The sequence below is a fragment of the Vipera ursinii genome (genome assembly GCF_947247035.1).
Source record: "Vipera ursinii genome assembly, chromosome: 1".
Taxonomy (NCBI): Eukaryota; Metazoa; Chordata; class Lepidosauria; order Squamata; family Viperidae; genus Vipera; species Vipera ursinii.
The window spans coordinates 28,835,334-28,854,015 of NC_139512.1; the positions used below are offsets into that span (position 1 = coordinate 28,835,334).

Below are 18,682 nucleotides of genomic sequence, written 5' to 3' on the forward strand. Positions count from 1 at the left end.
AAACGCTGCCGTACAGATAAAAGGGGGAAAAGAGGTGAATACCTGTAACTTCCGATCTTCATTCGGTGTCTCCCGTGGGGGAGGGGGGAAATGTCCATTACTTGAAGGAGTCGTTCTTTCCCACCAAACCGCTAATCTGTTTGGAGTCAAATGTACGGTACCGCAAATTTGCTTGAAAATCAAAAGAATTTCTGCACTTGCAAAAAACCTTGTGGCAATCCTCTTGGTCAAAGGCGGCTTAAGGTTAGGAGGAGAATGGTGAAGAGGGAGAACTGTTACTCTTTAATAATTAACATTAGGAAGAGTTGTTAATTAATTGTTTTTTGTTGGTTCCTATTTGCCGTTGAAGTTAAAAGCATACATGATTTTAGCCTTGGAATAATTGTAAGTCCCTTCTTGCAGAATTTTGTGAAAGCAGCATCTATCTATCTATCTGTCTGTCTGTCTGTCTATCTATCTATCTATCTATCTATCTATCTATCTATCTATCTATCTATCCCAATCAAACCAGAAGTGATATATGCGTGCACAAACACACCACACAAAAAATAGGGGGCCTAAAATTAACCCTATTTCACTTTTGGTCTGATTGGAATAACTGGACTAAGACAGTAAGTCACTCAAGTTAAATGTAATAAAAATGACTGTTTTCATGCAGCGCTTTGTTAAATTGCTGTTGGTCTATAGACTTAAGGATGGAATTGAGGGCTAAATTTATATTGATAAAAGCAACGTATAAAAAGTGTTGCAGTTCTCATGTCTATTTTTCTGTTAAGAATTGCAGGATGGTATGCTGATCCATTGTAATTCTGTCCTCACTAAATCCCACTAGCTCATCCACCAGTATTTTTTTCCCATTTTAGCCGGTCCAATAGCTCATAAAAAGGCAATAGCTTGCTGGATACACTCAATAGACTAATCGGATGGTAATATAGGGGATCCCTATTTGTATTATTTACCTGAATGTATTAGGCCACTGGTTCTCAACCTGTGGGGTCGGTGATGTTACAGCGGTTCATGAAGGCTTGAAGAAACGTTATGATTTAAATCTAGAGTTAATCTTTGGGGGCCATGGCCATGGTATTTAAAGGGGGAGGTCCATGGTGAATTAAAGGTTGAGAACCACTGGTCACACCATAATTTCCAAGACATACCAGCAGGTTCTTGCTGCTAAATGGCTGTTGACCAATAGTGGTACCTGTTTATAATAATAATAAGTTGGAAGGGACCTTGGAGGTCATCTAGTCCAACCCCCTGCTCAGGCAGGAAACCCTATACCATTTCAGGCAAATGGCTGTCTAGTCTCTTCTTAAAAACTTCCAGTGTTGGAGCATTCACCACTTCCGGAGGCAGGTTGTTCCACTGGTTAGTTGTTCTAACTGTCAGGAAGTTTCTCCTTAGTTCTAGGTTGCTTCTCTCCTTAACTAGTTTCCATCCATTGCTTCTTGTCCTGCCTTCAGGCGCTGTGGAGAATAGCTTGACTCCCTCTTCTTTGTGGCAGCCCCTGAGATATTGGAACACTGCTATCATGTCACCCCTCACCCTTCTGTTGCAGAATCAAGAGACTCAGACCCTGGAATCAAAAGAAGTTTGGTTTATTTTGCACAAAAGGTTCAGAACAAAAAGCAAAGTCAATGTCTGAACACCTTGTCATGGAAAAGCAAGTACATATATAATCTCCAAAAGTAGCAAAACACGGAAATGTAACGGTTACATGTAATGGTTACATGAGTTCTAGGCCCCCTTCTAGCTCATCTCTAGCCCCCCTTTGCGATGCTAAATTATAACTAAATATCTTGCAACCTTGTTTTTAGCATAGGTCACAGGTGTCTTGCTAGAGTCTGAGTTTCCTGTACCATGTTTGTGGTTAGCTACAAGTGAGACATATGTGGTTAGCTGCAACTGAACTCTGGCTGGCTTATTAGATGTGACCCACAGGTGAACTTGTGGTTTGACATTTTCCATTTCCTTGTTCTTCTTCTAACTAATACACGTATTTTCTTTATGCCTCACTTTTATGTCCTACCTCACTTTTATGACATGCAGCATTTTGATGTATTCTTTGTATCTTTCTTTATGGCCTGCCTCACTTCTCTTCGTTAAACTACACATACCCAATTCCAGCAACCGTTCCCTATATGTTTTAGCCTCCAGTCCCCCAATCATCTTTGTTGCTCTTCTCTGTACTCTTTCTAGAGTCTCAACATCTTTTTTACATCGTGGTGACCAAAACTGGATGCAGTATTCCAGGTGTGGCCTTACCAAAGCATTGTAAAGTGGTATTAGTACTTCATGTGATCTTGATTCTATCCCTCTGTTAACTCAACCTAGAACTGTGTTGGCTTTTTTGGCAGCTGCAGCACACTGCTGGCTCATATTGAAGTGATTGTCTACTAGGAGATTATATACTTGTTGAGATTATATACTTGACATTCGCTCTTGGTGTTCCTCACTAACCGCACCATCACCATGATGAGGCAGCATAGCAGGTCATGTGAAGGTATGTGTGTTGACTCCTAAATATGTCCCACAAGTTCAGTAGGGCTTAGTCTGCAATTAGCAGGCATAAGGTGGAATCTCAGAAACAGGTTTTATTATAGATGCAGATGACTAATTTGTTTCTTTTAGGTTACTAAATAATTAGGTAGGTCTCTTGTATTTTATAATGAATATCACTGCAACTTAAATTCACATACCACAGACTGCAAAATCAATAGATAACATATGTTTCTATTTGTTTTGCCACTTACACCATAGTATCAGTATGAATATTGTTGCTTTCTTTTAATTCTTTACAGGACATTTGTCCCCATCTTTTGCTCAGCCTCCTGAGCCAATGACTCCTCAAAGGTCCAATCATTTGGTAAGAGGGACACAGCTACTCTCTGAGGATTTGCCTATGCAAATTAAAATTTTGTTTTGTAACAAAGGAATAAATCCCATTCTCTTTCACTTAAGAAAAAAAACCAGTACTACAGGTTTGCTTCCCATTAGTTTTCTCAAGTTACTGCAGGCTAATCAAAATAGCCTTTCTCAACATCCTCCTGTCTGTTGATATGTTGCAAGTTAGCAGTATGCTAAAAACTGAAGCAAAAAACTCAGCATGTGGGTGGTGGAGAGGCTTGTGAAATGAGAGCAATTCCCAACATGCCTTAAAAAAAATTCTGTCTCTGACTATGCTTGCCAGCTGCAAGCTGAGTATAAAAGGAGTATGAAACTAATTTTGAGCATCTGATTCTGCCATGCCATGCAATCTAATATTTCATTTTTATGTGTCTTCCAGGGACCTTTCATGTCATGCTACAATAGCACTTTCTGTCTTTTGAAGAGAACAGTGGCAAGATCACAGATTTTTGAAAAGAGCTTGCAGACAGTCAGTGCGAGTGATCTTGACGAGTGCATAAGGTCAAGGTTTCCGCTGTCCAGTCATGTGTGACTCTAGGGGGCAGTGCTCATCTCTGTTTCTTAGCTGAGGGAGCCAGCATTGTCCAAAGATGCTTTCGTAGTCATGGTGCACAGAATGCTGTTTCCTTCCCACCACTATTTATCTCCTAGCATTTGCATGCTTTTGAACTGATAGGTGGGCAGGAGCTGGGGCAAGTAATGGGAGCTCACTTCATGGTTAAGCGCTTGGGTCTCAAATCCCAGCTGTCAACATTCCCGCTAACAAATGCAGCGTCTTTAACTGCTGGGCCATTGTGTCCCCTGACGAGTGTATACCGCTGTCCTAAAGCATTTGACCCTTTACCTGAAATCCTTTTGACACCATGAGATGTCCTTATGTAGCTAATCACTCCCCAAGTTGGTGCTCCTCTACCATCATTTACTACCCCATATTGGGATAGTAAATTTTTCAAGGTTGGATGGTCAGCTGCCAGCAAAAGTGGTCTTGAGTTATTATTATCTGCTGTGTTGTATCTGGCCTCATTTACCAGCATGCTTTGGGTTGTGTGTCTGTGATCTTCCACCCTCCCTTTTGTCTGTCTTATCTCCCCTCCCCCAGGAAAACTATATCTCCCTGTATTCATGTTCACCCTAGGAAAGATATGTCTACTTGTATTCACCCACCTCACCAATATTTAACCAATTATCAGTGCCCTTGTTGATACTGATCAGATGAAAACCTTACATTTTTCATATTTTAAATGCTGGTCTGCTGCTGGTCTGCTGCTTTCCCGGACTGGATGTTTGCGGCGCCTTCCCGCTGCTTTGGGCGTTTTCCGGGTCGTTTCTGGCGGCGCTGGGTGGTTTCGGCGGCCGGCGGCGTCGTTTTCGGCGGTGGCGGAGCCGGCGTCTTCGGATGGTCCCTGGCGGTTGGCGGTCTCGGCGGAGGCGTCTTCGGGCCGTTTCAGGCCGCTTCTGTGGTCGGTTTGGTCTGCCTTCGGCTGTGGCGGCGACGGCGCTCTCGGCTAACTTCGATGGCGGCGGCGGCGGCGTTGCTCCCGGGCCGCTCTAGGCCGCCTTTGTCATCGATTGCTGCCTTTTCGCCCGCTTTTGTTAGACCGTTTGCTCGCTCGATCGTTTGCCCGACCGTTCGCCCGCTCCCGCCTGAGCCTTTTCGGCCCGTTTTCCATCGGCGGCGGGAATGGCTGAATCATTTTTGGTTCCGGCGGCACCCTGGCGGCGGCAGCAATGGCGGGGGCATCTGCAGCAGCGCTCCGGTGGTGGTAGCGGCCTTGGTGGCTCAGCGGCGATGCTGCACTCGACTTGTCTTCTCCCCTGTTTGCTTTGCTTGTTACAGATGGCCTGGTACCCTCACTGCTGCTGGTGGCCTTGAAGGTTCCTGGGTTAGCCGGTTAACTCCGGTGGATCCAAATGGAGCCCAGCGGTCCCTTGAAAGACCTATGCTTTCCGTGGCACCTGTTGTGATTCTGGTCGGTGCCAATGGACTTTTGGACCTAAAGGAGTCAGACTTAGTAGATTACAATCTGGAAGGCCCCAATGACTGCAGAACTGAGGGCCCATGGAGTTGTGGCCATGAACAATCTTCTGGAACGGCAGAGCAACGGAGGACTCGGCTATTTAGCAGTGCAGACTTTGATGGCGTACTACGATGGATTATTATACTATTATACTTCTGCCTTCGGACTGTTGCTTATTGTCACCCACATATCATCCCCAAAGGATTCAGAGTTCCCTGGGTATTAGCCACCGTGAGAGGGTGGCTTGATCTTACATCTGCTGCCCCTAGAGGTGAGAGCTCTAGGGGATATGCTATACCCAGGATGGGTGTTTCGGACCACTCCCCCAGGAATAGGCCTTGTGACTGTCGTGAGAGGACGGTGGTTGACCTGTCCTGGGGGTGCACCCAGCTGAGTGGCAGTGGCTGGGTGGAGGGTCGGGACACCTATTTGTCCTCTGCTTAGACCCTCCTTATGGACTATGGACTGCCTGTATCTGGACTGCTCTTATGCCTTGTTTTAGGTATTCCTCTACGGACTTGCTCGCCCTCAGGGGTGCTCCCCCTTCCTGGGGGCGACCCGCCTTTCCAGCCGAGTACAATCTCGAGGAAGGGCCCACTTATTGGGACCCTGAGAGATGGCTGGGCACGGGTACGGGCCTCCGACGTAAACCTAACAAGAGGCCCCTGGTTTGTTTTTTGTCGAAATTTTTTCGGGGGTTAGGGAGGAGGGAGGGTTCTTCTTTTGGTTGTTTGGACGAGGGGGGCAGTCCAACAACCTCTGTTCAGGCCAGTGCCGAGGCGGATCGCGGGGGGGAGGAGCGGGGGTCGGTTGCTTCTGGGGCTCCAGGGCCAGTCGTGGGATTACCCATTCCCATGACGTTAGGGAATGGCAGCAGGTGTAGGAACAGAGGGCCGTATCGATCTCAGGGAAGGTATCTCCGCTGCTTACAAGCGGTGAGGCACTCTGACCATCTGGCTCCGCCCCGAGGTCCCGGGAGTGAGGATGTGCAGCCTCCTGAGCTCCGGCTGGTGTACTTGAATGCCAGGTCTGTCGTTAACAAAGCTCCTCTCGTCCGTGACTTGGTCGAGGGTGAGCAGGCGGACCTGGCTTGCATCACGGAAACTTGGTTGGGCCCAGAGGGCGGTATTCCTCTGGTTGATCTTTGCCCACCAGGTTTCCGGGTGCTGCACCGGCCTCGGGCTCAGGGTAGGGGTGGGGGAGTGGCTGTTGTTATGAGGGAGACCTTGTGCCCGCGGGAGGCCACCGTTCCCCAGATAGTCGGGTGTGAGTCTCTCTTTTTGAGATGCGGCCCTGGTGCGCAGTTGGGCTTGCTGCTGGCGTACCTTTCGCCTAGTCACGCAGCAGCAGCCCTGCCTGAGCTTCTCGATGTCCTCTCTGGGTTGGTGATTGAGTTCCCGAAACTTATAGTTTTGGGGGACTTCAATCTACCATCTCTGGGAGGATCATCTGAGTTGGCTCGGGAGTTCATGGCTTCCATGACGGCCATGGACCTGACGCAAGTAATTTCGGGACCGACTCATGAGGGAGGCCACACCCTTGACCTAGTTTTCTTATCTGGACGGTGGTTAGATGATCTTGGTGGGGGCTCCCCAATTGTTATGCCCCTGTCATGGACTGATCATCATCTCCTGCGGCTGGTCTTCCGTTTTGCCACCCCCCGCCGTGGGTGTGTGGAACCTATCAAATGGTACCGCCCCAGACGCTTAATGGATCCCCAGAGGTTCCAGGCGGCGCTGGGGTCCCCACCTGCCTCCCTTGCTCACAGCTCGGCAGACGCCTTAGTGGAAGCCTGGGAAAGGGCAGCCACTGAGGCTCTTGACCGAGTTGTACCCCTGCGGCCCCTGACCCGGTGCAGATCCCGTCGAGCCCCATGGTTCTCCGTGGAGCTCCGGGAGATGAAGCGTCGGAGACGGGGCCTAGAGAGCGGTTGGAGATCCAGCCGATCCGAATCCGATCGATTGCGACTAAGAACCTATACTAGGTCTTATCTTGCTGCGATAAGGGAGGCGAGGTCTAACCACTTCACCACTCTTATCGCGTCCGCAGATAATCGCCCGGCCGCCCTGTTTAGGGTGACTCGCTCCCTCCTGAATCAGGAGGTGAGGGAGGATCCCTTGCAGGGTCGTGCCGAGGAGTTTAACCAGCATCTGTCGGAGAAAATCGCTCAGATTCGGACCGGTCTGGATTCTGACTGGGTAGAGTCTGTCGAGCAGGACGCGGGTGGTCTTGTCGATATCACCTGGGAGGAATTTGATTCCGTGACTCCGGAGGAAGTGGACAGGATCATGGGGAGGCTGAGCACCACCACATGTTTATTGGACCCGTGCCCTTCCTGGCTGGTCTATGCAGCCCGGGGGAGGACACGCAGCTGGTTCCAGGCAGTTATATCGGCTTCTTTGAGTGAGGGCAGCTTCCCCGCCGTCTTGAAAGAGGCGGTGGTGAGGCCTCTCCTCAAGAAGCCTGCCTTGGACCCAGCTGTATTGAACAACTTTCGTCCTGTCTCCAACCTTCGCTTTCTTGCGAAGGTTGTTGAGAGTGTGGTGGCACATCAGCTCCCTCTGGTCCTGGATGAAGCGGATTATCTAGACCCGTACCAATCGGGTTTCAGGCCCGGGTACAGCATGGAGACGGCATTGGTCGCGCTGGTGAATGATCTCTGGAGGGCTCGGGACAGGGGGCATTCCTCTGTTCTGGTCCTATTAGACCTCTCAGCGGCTTTCGATACCATCGACCATGGTATCTTGCTGCAGCGTCTCGGGGGATTGGGAGTTGGAGGCACGGTTTTACAGTGGTTCTCCTCCTATCTCCAGGGACGCTCGCAGTCGGTGTTGGCAGGAGGGCAGAGGTCGACCGCAAGGTCTCTCATTTGTGGAGTTCCTCAGGGGTCGGTCCTCTCGCCTCTCCTGTTCAACATCTATATGAAACCGCTGGGTGAGATCATTCGTGGTTTTGGAGTTGGGTATCATCAGTATGCTGATGATACCCAGCTTTTCTTTTCGACCCCAAACCACCCCAGTGATGCCCTCACCGTGATGTCCCGTTGCCTGGAGGCGGTTCGGGTCTGGATGGGGAGGAACAGACTTCAACTCAACCCCGACAAGACCGAGTGGCTTTGCATACCTTCATCCCGGGTTTATTCGGACATTCCACCTCTCGCTATGGGGGGCGAATTATTACCCCCCGTAGATAGGGCTCGCAACTTGGGAGTCCTCCTAGATTCACGGCTCACCCTGGAAGACCACATAGGAGCTGTGACTAGGGGGGCTTTCGCCCAGGTTCGCCTGGTGCGCCAGTTGCGGCCCTATCTAAGCCGGGATGATCTATGCACGGTCACTCACACGCTCGTGACCTCTCGACTAGACTACTGCAACGCTCTCTACATGGGGCTGCCCTTGAGGACCACCCGGAAGCTCCAACTGGCACAGAATGCAGCCGCGAGAGTTGTGTTGGGAGTTTCCCGATACTCCCATGTCACACCTCTGCTCCGTGAGCTGCATTGGTTGCCAGTTGTCTTCCGGGTGAGATTCAAGGTACTAGTTATGGTATTTAAAGCCCTACATGGCAGGGGTCCGGAGTACCTTAGGGAACACCTGCTGCCGGCGTCAACTTCCCTCCGCCCTGTGCATTCCCACAGAGAGGGACTCCTCAGGGTGCCACCGGTCAGAGAATGTAGATTGGTGGCCCCCAGGGGGAGATCTTTCTCTGTGGGCGCCCCGGAGCTATGGAACCAGTTACCGGTTGAGCTCCGGACGGCGCCCGATCTTCGCTCCTTTCGCCGCTATCTGAAAACATACCTGTTCGAACAAGCCGGCCTGGCCTGAGGGGGGATTGGTGGGGTTTTTATTATCATTTTATTGGGGTTTTATTAATGTATTTATTTTTATGGGCATGTATTTAATTACTTTTTAATTTTTGTAACTTAGTGTTTTATTCTTGCCCTGTACACCGCCCTGAGTCCTTCGGGAGAAGGGCGGTATAGAAATATTAATAAATTAAATTAAATTAAATTAAATTAAATGCTATTTTTATGAAGTCACCATTATTGTTATCTATTAGTATTGTTCATGGTACTATTAGGTATAGTAGCATTTGTTACATTATTTTCATGCAATAAAAGTTTGGGGGTCAACAACAATTTGAACTTAAAATTTGACTCTTGGATAAAAGTAAAAATCAAAACATATTCATACTGACTGTGAAAAATAATTGGGCATAATTTTGTAAGATTGGCCTTAACCTGATTTTTTTCATATTCACAAGGTGTTTGAGGGATCTTCCATGGAGTAGATTGTAGAGCTTTCTCACTTGCCTGTATCAAAAGCTTCCTTGAGCTTTTGGAATGGAAGTATTGTAGCACTCCTAAATCTGGACAGATTACTGTTATCCTTGTCAGTAACATTAGTCAGAGAAATTAAATTGGAAACACACATGCTGCTGTACTTCCCTTTTTATAGATCTTCCCCTAAACAGATGCCAAGTAAAACTGAGATAATTGTTCCCCATGATGACAAAGTTGCAAAATTGTTATTCCCTTATATCTGGTGACTGCAAATCACTGTAGAGCAACAGTCAAATGTTCATAGGCATAAATATCCATATATTATAGATAACACTACACAGTCTTCCTATTTGTTTGTGTCCTTTTTTATATGTATTGTATTTCTTTTTCTTCTACTTTTCCAGTTCTGATAATGGTTTCAAAGAAAGTATGAAATATTTTATATGAAAGATAAATTTAAAACCTGATCCTCCAGGTATAAAGCAAGTTATTTTTTTCAAGATCTTACCTTGAGCACACTATATTATGCATATTGATATTTATTTTCTTTAGAGGAAAGGGAAGATTGAATAGTGGAAATAACATTTATATAGGATCTTGGAAATAAAGTAGAAATGATATGATAAAGAGATTTAGTAATTGTGTGAAGGTTTGAAAATGGTAAATTTTCAAAATGGTAAATATATAATCCCAAAGGGATTAATAATAATAATAATAATAATAATAATAATAATAATAATAATAATAATAATAATAATAATAAATAATAATAATAATAATAATAATAATAATAATAATAATAATAATATTTGTATACCGCCCTTCTCCCGAAGGACTCAGGGTGGTGAACAGGGCAAACATATAAAAGTACAAGAATACAAAAATTAAAAAAGAATTAAACGAGATGCCCAAGTTACAACAATAGATTAAAATACATTTAAAACAACAATAAAATCCAAACCCATCCCCCATCAGGCCAGGCCGGCTTTTTCGAACAAATAAGTCTTCAGATCACGTCGGAAGGAGTGAAGGTCGGGCGCCATCCGGAGCTCAACCGGCAAATGATTCCATAAATCCGGGGCACCCACAGAGAAGGACCTCCCCGTGGGGGCCACCAGACTACATTCTGTGACTGGTGGCACCCTGAGGAGGCCCTCTCTGTGGGAACGCACAGGACGGAGGGAAGTTGACGCCGGCAGCAGGTGATCCCTAAGACTTGAGTATAGAGGGGGAGGGGCATAGTTTTGTTTGGATTTTTTGCAGATAATCCAAATCCATATATTATAAATTTGTAAAGTTGGACAGTACAACATTCTAAAGATGCAATATAAGAACTTGTACCAAAATCCAAGTTAAAAACAATACAAAACGTGGTGGTGGTGGTGAGGGAGGAGATCCCAAGAATTACTGAATTAACCAGAAATCACTGCTTTACAAATTTGTTATGGCTGCTTCCAAATTCAGTGTCAGACTCAGCACATCTTTATGAATGTCATTAAGCAGTTGAATGTTAACCGACTCATAACATTTATATTTATATTTATTAAACTTATATACCGCCCTACTCCCGTAGGACCCAGGGCGGTTCACAAGGCAATTAAAACAACATTACAATACAAAAATTAATAGCAATTAAAATAAAATAAATTTTCCTTAATTAAAATCTAAAACCCCTATAACTCTGATTAAAAACCCAATTACAATAAGTAATTTAGTAATTTAGAACTCTCCATCCCCTTTTCATCTCAGAAACTGCATTTCAGTGGACCAGGAGATTGACCTACAGATTCGATTTTGCTTTGAATCCCCTACATGCACGAAGGTCACCAATTTGCTCCAAAAAGAGGGTGTTTATTATTTTTATTGTTTGTATATTGGGTTTTTATTTTTGTAAGTTGTCTAGAGTCACTGAGATTGGGTGGGCGGCCATACAAATTTTCTTAAATTAAATAAATAAATAAAAAATCCTTGCTGAAGAACAGGGAATTTTCTATGACATGCAAATAGCAAACATGAATGATTTTATGAATGGGAGCACTTTTAGCTTCAGCTAGCCCAGTATTAGGAAAGAGCAGTGTGTGCAAATTAGAAATTTGGTTGGTATGCTAGTCACAAAACAGTGATTTACAAAGAGACTTCTACCTATCATGCCCTCAAAATCTTTCCTTGTTAGATTTTCTTCTTGCACCCAGCCTACATAGATGCAGAAAGTTCTGGAACTTCCATATTGCCTGAATCGGTTTTTCATGACTGGACTTGTCTAAATTTCTGCAGAAGAAAATTCAAGATGAGATGTACTGTCAGAAATAATTGTCTTGAAAGTATGAAGTTACCTTTCCCTTGCATTAAGAGTGAGGAACAGTGGGAAGATTTGGATTCAAATTCATTTGTAATTAGGTTAACATATTGCAGAAAATCAATTTGTATAAACTGGATTTAAACTTTGGTTGAATATAAAATGAAATACAATAAATATAATTATTTGCAAATTAATTCAAAATTGGCTACGCTCATACCACATACGAAGCCCAAGCTGAGTTACTGAGAGTGAGTTGGGCAGCCATATAAATTTTCTTAAATATTTAAGTTAATCCAACATTGTTATATTTGGGTATAGCACACAATGTGAACTTTCTTTCAAATAACATCTCTTGGGGTTGTGAAGCATCCAGAATCATGAGATAATGTGGAAAATCTAATTGTTGTGTACCACCCAGTGTTGCTTTTGGTGAAATGGGTGGCTATATAAATTTGTTTAATAAATAAATAAAATAAAAATATCAGCAAACCAAAATCTCACAGGCCTGTTTTAGACTGCAGCTGTCAGCAGGTGGGTCAGTAGTAACGACAGAAGCTTTAATCCAATATATTGAGGAGTTACTAGCTTGAGAAAGGCTCTGCCACAGTCCCTGCCTTCTGGAATATTCTCCCTTCAGCTACCAGGATGGCCCTTTTGTAAGGCCATGAGGATTCAGTGTTATTAAGGGCCCAATTTCTTGCTTGTATTGATTTCCACGGTAACAGTTTTACTTGGTTACCAAATGTATTTATTTTGTACTATTTTAATTGTTTTTATTTCTTATGTTTATCTGCCCAAAGTCACTTGTGGGCAACTATAAAAATGAAATAAATATATGTCACTCTAAATTCAAAAGAAGGGCAACTGACAGTTATCATAAAATCAATTAAGTGGAATAAATTATGTTAACTATGTGGCCTAGATGTGCACAGAATTGTAGATGATGTTTCCAATCCTAGTGATGAAGCTTACATAGCAGTTTGGGACAAGTTCTTCTTCTTGCAGCTTACTTTATCTTACAGATTTATTGAAGAACTAAGCAAAATAAATTATAATCCAGCTGTAGCCCTTAGGTTAGGGTGGAAAGTAATATTAGTGCTAATTCTGTTTTTTAAATTACGTGGCAAAGATCAAAATTAAATCTGAGGAATTACACAATAAACTCCTTAAGGAATAGGGAGGGGAATCGTTCAAGCTTGTCCTTAAAATGAAAAGATATTGAAAAGATTTAATCTGCAAGAATTTCAGGATTTACATGTGTTTAAGTACAATATTCACATCTACCTGTCACAACTAAGTTGGCAGAAATCTATAGTGATGGTTAAATATGGTGTGGAGATCATTTGATGATACTAAACTGGCAGGAATAGCCAATATCCTAGATAACAGGCTCAAGATGCTAAGCTTGTAAGCCGCCCTGAGTCTTCAGAGAAGGGCGGGATATAAATGGAATTAAAATAAAATAAAAAAGATCCAAATGGATCTTGACAGACTTGAACACTGGATCCTATCCAACAAAATGAAATTCAATGTGGAGAAAAGTAAAGTCTTAGGCAAGAAAAACCAAAAGTACACATATAGATTGGGTGAAACCAGGCTTAATAGCACTAAATGTGAGAGGGATCCTGGAATCTTAGTGGACAATCAATTAAATATGAGCCAACAGTGTGCAGCGGTAGCCAAAAAAGCCAATGCAATCCTAAATTGCATTAACAGAGGGATTCAGTCAAGATTGCGGGTGGTACTAATACCATTCTATAAAATCTTAGTAAAACCACACCTAGAATTCTGCAACCAGTTTTGATCTCTATACTATAAAAAAGATGTTGAGACTAGAAAAAGTGCAGAGTAGAGCAACAAAGATGATTAGGGGACTGGAGGCTAAAACATGAAGAACGGTTACAGGAACTGGACATGGCTAGTCTAGTGAAGAGAAGGACCAGGGGAGACATGATAGCAGTGTTCCAATATCTGAGGGACTGTCACAGAGAGGAAGGGATCAGTCTGTTTTCCAAAGCACCTGAAGGCCAGACAAGGAATGATGGGTGGAAACTGATCAAGGAGGGATTCAACCTAGAAATAAGGAGAAATTTTCTGACAGTGAGAACAATCAACCAATGGAACGGTTTGCCTCCAGATGTAATGGGAGTTTCATCACTGGAAACTTTCAAGAAGACGCTGGACTGCCATCTGTCAGAAATGATGTATGGTCTCCTGCTTGGGCGGGGGGGTTGGACTAGATGACCTACAAGGTCCCTTCCAACTATGTTATTCTAATTTTAACCAGAGGTATATGTAAGGAAGCATCAGTATTAACTTACACATTTCAAAGGGAGTCAAAAACCTGACCTACAATGGTCCCAAAATTGTTGTCCCTATTAACTGTTTGCCTGCTTTCTAAAACGATACAGTAATGCCTTCCAACTCAACCAACTAAAATATTAGACAAATTACAGCAGACAAGGCTATTAGTCACAACAGCTATTTATCGTAGCCATATCAGTACTGATGCACTTCTTGGTGTAGGTTCCTAAAGCAACTGAAACTTTATTGCTATTATTATTGTCTCATGAAGGTATTACTTGAGACTGTGGAAACAAATAATGCTGATCCACATAATCTTCTGATCTAATCCAGCAGGACTTGTCTTTTTAAGTGGCTTTGTTCCTGCCCACTCTCTTTGTTAGCACTTGCTTAGGATCTGGAATGAAAAGGAAAAATTCAAACTACGGTTAATGTTATTTTAGAAAAAAATACAGATTTGCAGATATACTTTGCAGTGCAGTAATGAGAGCTGGGCATTAAATACTGTATTGAAGAAAAATATCTAAGCCTTCAGCTCCTGCCAATCACCCTACAAAAATGCTTCCAATACCCTTCTCATATCTAGTTGTCTCAAAGCTTAGAAACAAAACCAATCAATCTGGGAGGATACAGCTTAGAGCCAATTCAGATTGCAGTGAAGGCATTTAATAATTTCCTCTCCCATCAACTTAGCATTTTTCAACCTTGACAAGTTTAAGATGTGTGGGCTTCATGCTGTTGTGCAGGTTCTAAGGTTTTGCTTGATTAAAAAAAAACCCAGGAAACCAGTTGTCTTTAAGCTTTATGTTTTTATTCAGCTGAAGACAGGCTCCTCTAAAAGAGAAAAGCCCCAAATGACAAGAAATCCTTCTATTTATTCTTTCCGATTACATACGCAATCCACCCAGCAAAGCTGACACACATAAGATAAAAATTTCACCCAGTAAGTCTGGCACACTGTAGATAAGAAGTGAGAAAGCAGAAGTAGCTAAAAATGTTCCCTTTGGGGTGTTTCCCTAAAGACATTGTACTTTCCCAGGTGGGTTAGGACATTGGGTGTTTTCCTTGCTGTCCTGCATGCATGACTGCAAGTGCCCAAAGACAGCAGGGTCATCTGCACATATTCACAATTGATACTTCTTCCTATGCTCTCTCCTAATTCTGGGACAACAATGCTGGCTTGTGAATTCTGGGAACTGAAGTCCACACATCTTAAACTTGACAAATTTGAAAAACACTGCATCAGATAAACCATTCTCCTTAGAGACAGAAAACATATATACTAGTTATGCTTCTACTTAACCTTTTTTTTTTTTTGGAGTGACACTTCATGATGTTATTGTATGGTTTTTTAGCTACACTAAAAAGGGTCTACATGACATGAACACACCATATAATTTTCTTAGCAATAAGAAATGGATTTTACACTGCTGTCTTCTGGGAAGTTTTCCAATTTAACAGTAGTTTACAGGCCTACTATTTTGTGATTTTTCTCAGTAAGTATTAAATAGACGTTTGTTCTTGGCTTTCAGGAATAAACAAAGCCACCTGGTACTGCTACCTGTAATCTCCCATGCCCGTGTGAATAACAGAATAAGACAGTTGAAAGAGACCTTGGAGGTCTTCTAGTCCAGCCCCTGCTCAAACAGACAAGTGGCTGTCCAGTCTCTTCTTAAAAACCTCCAGTATTGGAGCAACTTCTGGAGACAATCCATTCCACTCATTAATTGTACTATCAGGAAATTTCTCCTTATTTCTGGGTTGGTTTTCATCTTGATTAGTTTCCTTCCATTGCTTCTTGTTTGGCCATTAGTTGCTTTAGAAAATAGGTGGACCCTTTTCTTTGTGCAAGCCCCTAATGCTTGCACCCCCTAATCTCTCTTTTCACTAGACTAGACATACCCAATTCCTGCAACTATTCTTTGTATGTTTAAGCCTCCAGTCCCCTAATCATCTTTGTTGTTTTTCTATGCACTTTTGAGTCTCAACATCTTTTTTATATTGTGGTGACCAAAATTGGATAGTTTTTCCCTTGGAATGGAGTCCCAGAAAAATATTACAGCTGAACTTTATGGTTGAATAAAATAACTGACATCTTTACCAAGAAATTTAGTTTTTTGGCATTCTGTACTTCTGTATCATCTCCTACAGGCAGAAGAGCCTCCAACAACTGTTTGGTTTTTCACTCAGTAAGCAAAAAGTTTTCAAGTTGCCATGAAAAGAAAATCCTCTTGTCAAATGCATTAGAGATTCATTTCTAGAAGGAACTATTTCAAATTGATTCACTGCAAGGATATTTTTACATTCCCTTTGTGCATCAATACTTGCTCTGAAGGATACAAATAGAATGGCTGGATTTATAAGGAAGCATTTCGGCAAAATAGAACTCTCTTAAAGCAACAACAATAGAGCAGACTTTCCTTCACAATAGAGGTATTATATTAAAGAAAATCTAAACTCCCCCAGTGAAAAGAGAGGTACACTAGATGACTTCTAAATAATTCTGTGTGTAAGAACCTGTCGGTGTTGTCTTGCTCAAATAATGTTAGACAATCTTTGTTTTTGTTTTTTCAATTTTCTGACACTTGATCTTGAGGAAAAATTCAGTAGTTTGAACACCATAGCTGACCTTGCAAAGAAAGTGGGACATTTGTGATGGGGGCTTCCCGATACTTGTGATGGGGGCTTCCCGATACTCCCATGTAACACCTCTACTTCGCAAGCTGCATTGCCCTCCGGGTGAGATTCAAGGTGCTGGTGATGACCTATAAAGCCCTAAATGGCTTGGGTCCAGGATATTTGAGGGAACACCTGCTGCCAGCATCAAGTTCCCTTCGTCCAGTGCGCTCACACAGGGAGGGTCTTCTCAAGGTGCCGCCGGTAAAAGACTGCCGGCGGATAACACCCAGGGGGAGGGCCTTCTCTGTGGGTGCACCTGCCCTCTGGAACCAGCTGCCCGTGGAGCTTAGGACTGCCCCTGACCTTCGTTCATTCCGCCGGGACCTGAAGACCTGGCTCTTTGAGCTCTCCGGCCCAGGCTGAGAATTTTTAACTGGGGTTTTTATTTTAAGGGATAATTTAATCTCTTTTAATTGTTTTTTAACTTTTGTATTTTGTATTGCTGATTTTAAATTCCCTGTAAACCGCCCTCAGTCCTTCGGGAAAGGGCGGTATATAAATCTAATAAAATTAAAATTAAATTAATTTCTGAGCTATTAATACAGAGATTAGCCAATATGGGAGCAAGCCCAGTGATAGCAACATGGAATGCAAACACAACTCTCAGAAATTAATCCATATGATGTATTGTAAAATGAATAAATACAATCTAACAAATTTTCAGGAATGAAGAGATTTCTTTTCAATTCAGATCTTCTGCACACAGAGGTTATTTCATGAAATATTTTTAAACCAATAAAAATTAATAGCTTTGGTCTCACACTGATAGAGGTGGGAGATAATAATAATACAAGGCAGGTATAGAAAACAGTGCTATATTCTGCTTTTTAGCCATGTTAATCGTTGATCTGTTTTAAATGTGCTGGTCTCCTTCCTACTCTGCATGTCTTAAATTCCCAGAAATTCCCTACACTGACCGGCAATTCATCTCCATGATTTTAGGCAATTATTTTTTTCTTAGTGCTACACAGATATGCCAGGGTTGAATGTGGAACTTTTTACTTGCAAGGTGCATACTATCATGCTGAGCCATGGATCAGTCCTTGTAGATGTACATGACTTGCCTGGTACTTTTGTCAACATCATTAATGAAACAGGCAACAACACATTTCCCAGACTTTTTGAAATCTGTAATAACTTACACAAACATTTTTGCAGCTGTTCTTGGGTATATTTTATTTTATATTTTGTATTGTACTTTTTATAGTTTCATTAGCTACAGTGGAAACTCTTGTAGCTGATTTTTTTTTAAACCAATTCATGATATGTTTGAATGTGTTAGTGAAAAACGTTCTTGTGATTCCCCCAACTAAAGCTGTGTTTCATTCTGCATTGTATCCTCAAAGTAGTTTACATAAAACTTACTGCTGATAAAGCACACTGTGATACATATAATTTTTAATACATATGCATTGCTTTTCATTTCCGTATAATTCAGGTCCATGGAGCGATTTAATATATTTCCTTGATTGTTTGATGACAGCTTTCAGTTCCAGGTTCAACAAAATAACACAAAATAAATGTAAAATGTCAATGTGGGATTTAATTTCACCTAAAGATAGCGTAAAAAATAATATACAGAATAATAGTAGAATATACTACAGTGCATGTTTTAAAACTTTGGAGACAATGATTTGTTCATTAAAATATATACCCAATGAAATGAACTCTTTCAGCAATGTTTTTAATACTAATTATAATAGTGCTAAACAACCTGAATAATAAATCCCACCCAAAACTGCAAGTTACTTGCAACAGTCATTCAGATCTATTTTTATTTTTATTTTTTTGTTTTTGAAAAGCATGGCAAAAAAATGGAAATGTAACAAAAACATTTAATTTTTGTGCTTTCATTAAGATTAATTGCATTTTTAGGAATGTAAAAGAAAAGTCTGTTTACCCAATTTCTTCTTAAACTTCTTTTTCTTCTGGTACACATTGAACAAAAAGCTATACAGTACTGGTTGGGAGAGTTAATATGTACCTAATCAAAGTAATTCCTAGTGTCTGGATAGAATTGCAGAAGAAAATGTACCAGTACTGAGTGAGTAAACTACTTTTTTAATCTTGATAATGATAATGAAAAAAATTATTCACTGATTATAATTCAGACGCCTGCCTATGTTCGTGTAAATAGCTTTTTTTTAGTTTTAGAAGTCTTAATTAGTACGTCCTGATCAATATCAAACTCCCTTT

General features: G+C 42.3%; 1 long non-coding RNA gene across 1 annotated transcript; it reads left to right on the forward strand.

The window, feature by feature from the left end:
* The first annotated feature begins 4,031 nt into the window (after positions 1-4,031).
* On the forward strand, positions 4,032-9,060 carry LOC310633057. Its single transcript, XR_014490973.1, has 2 exons — positions 4,032-4,162; positions 8,959-9,060. It is a non-coding gene; the product is annotated as an uncharacterized lncRNA (long non-coding RNA).
* The last annotated feature ends 9,622 nt before the right edge of the window (positions 9,061-18,682 follow it).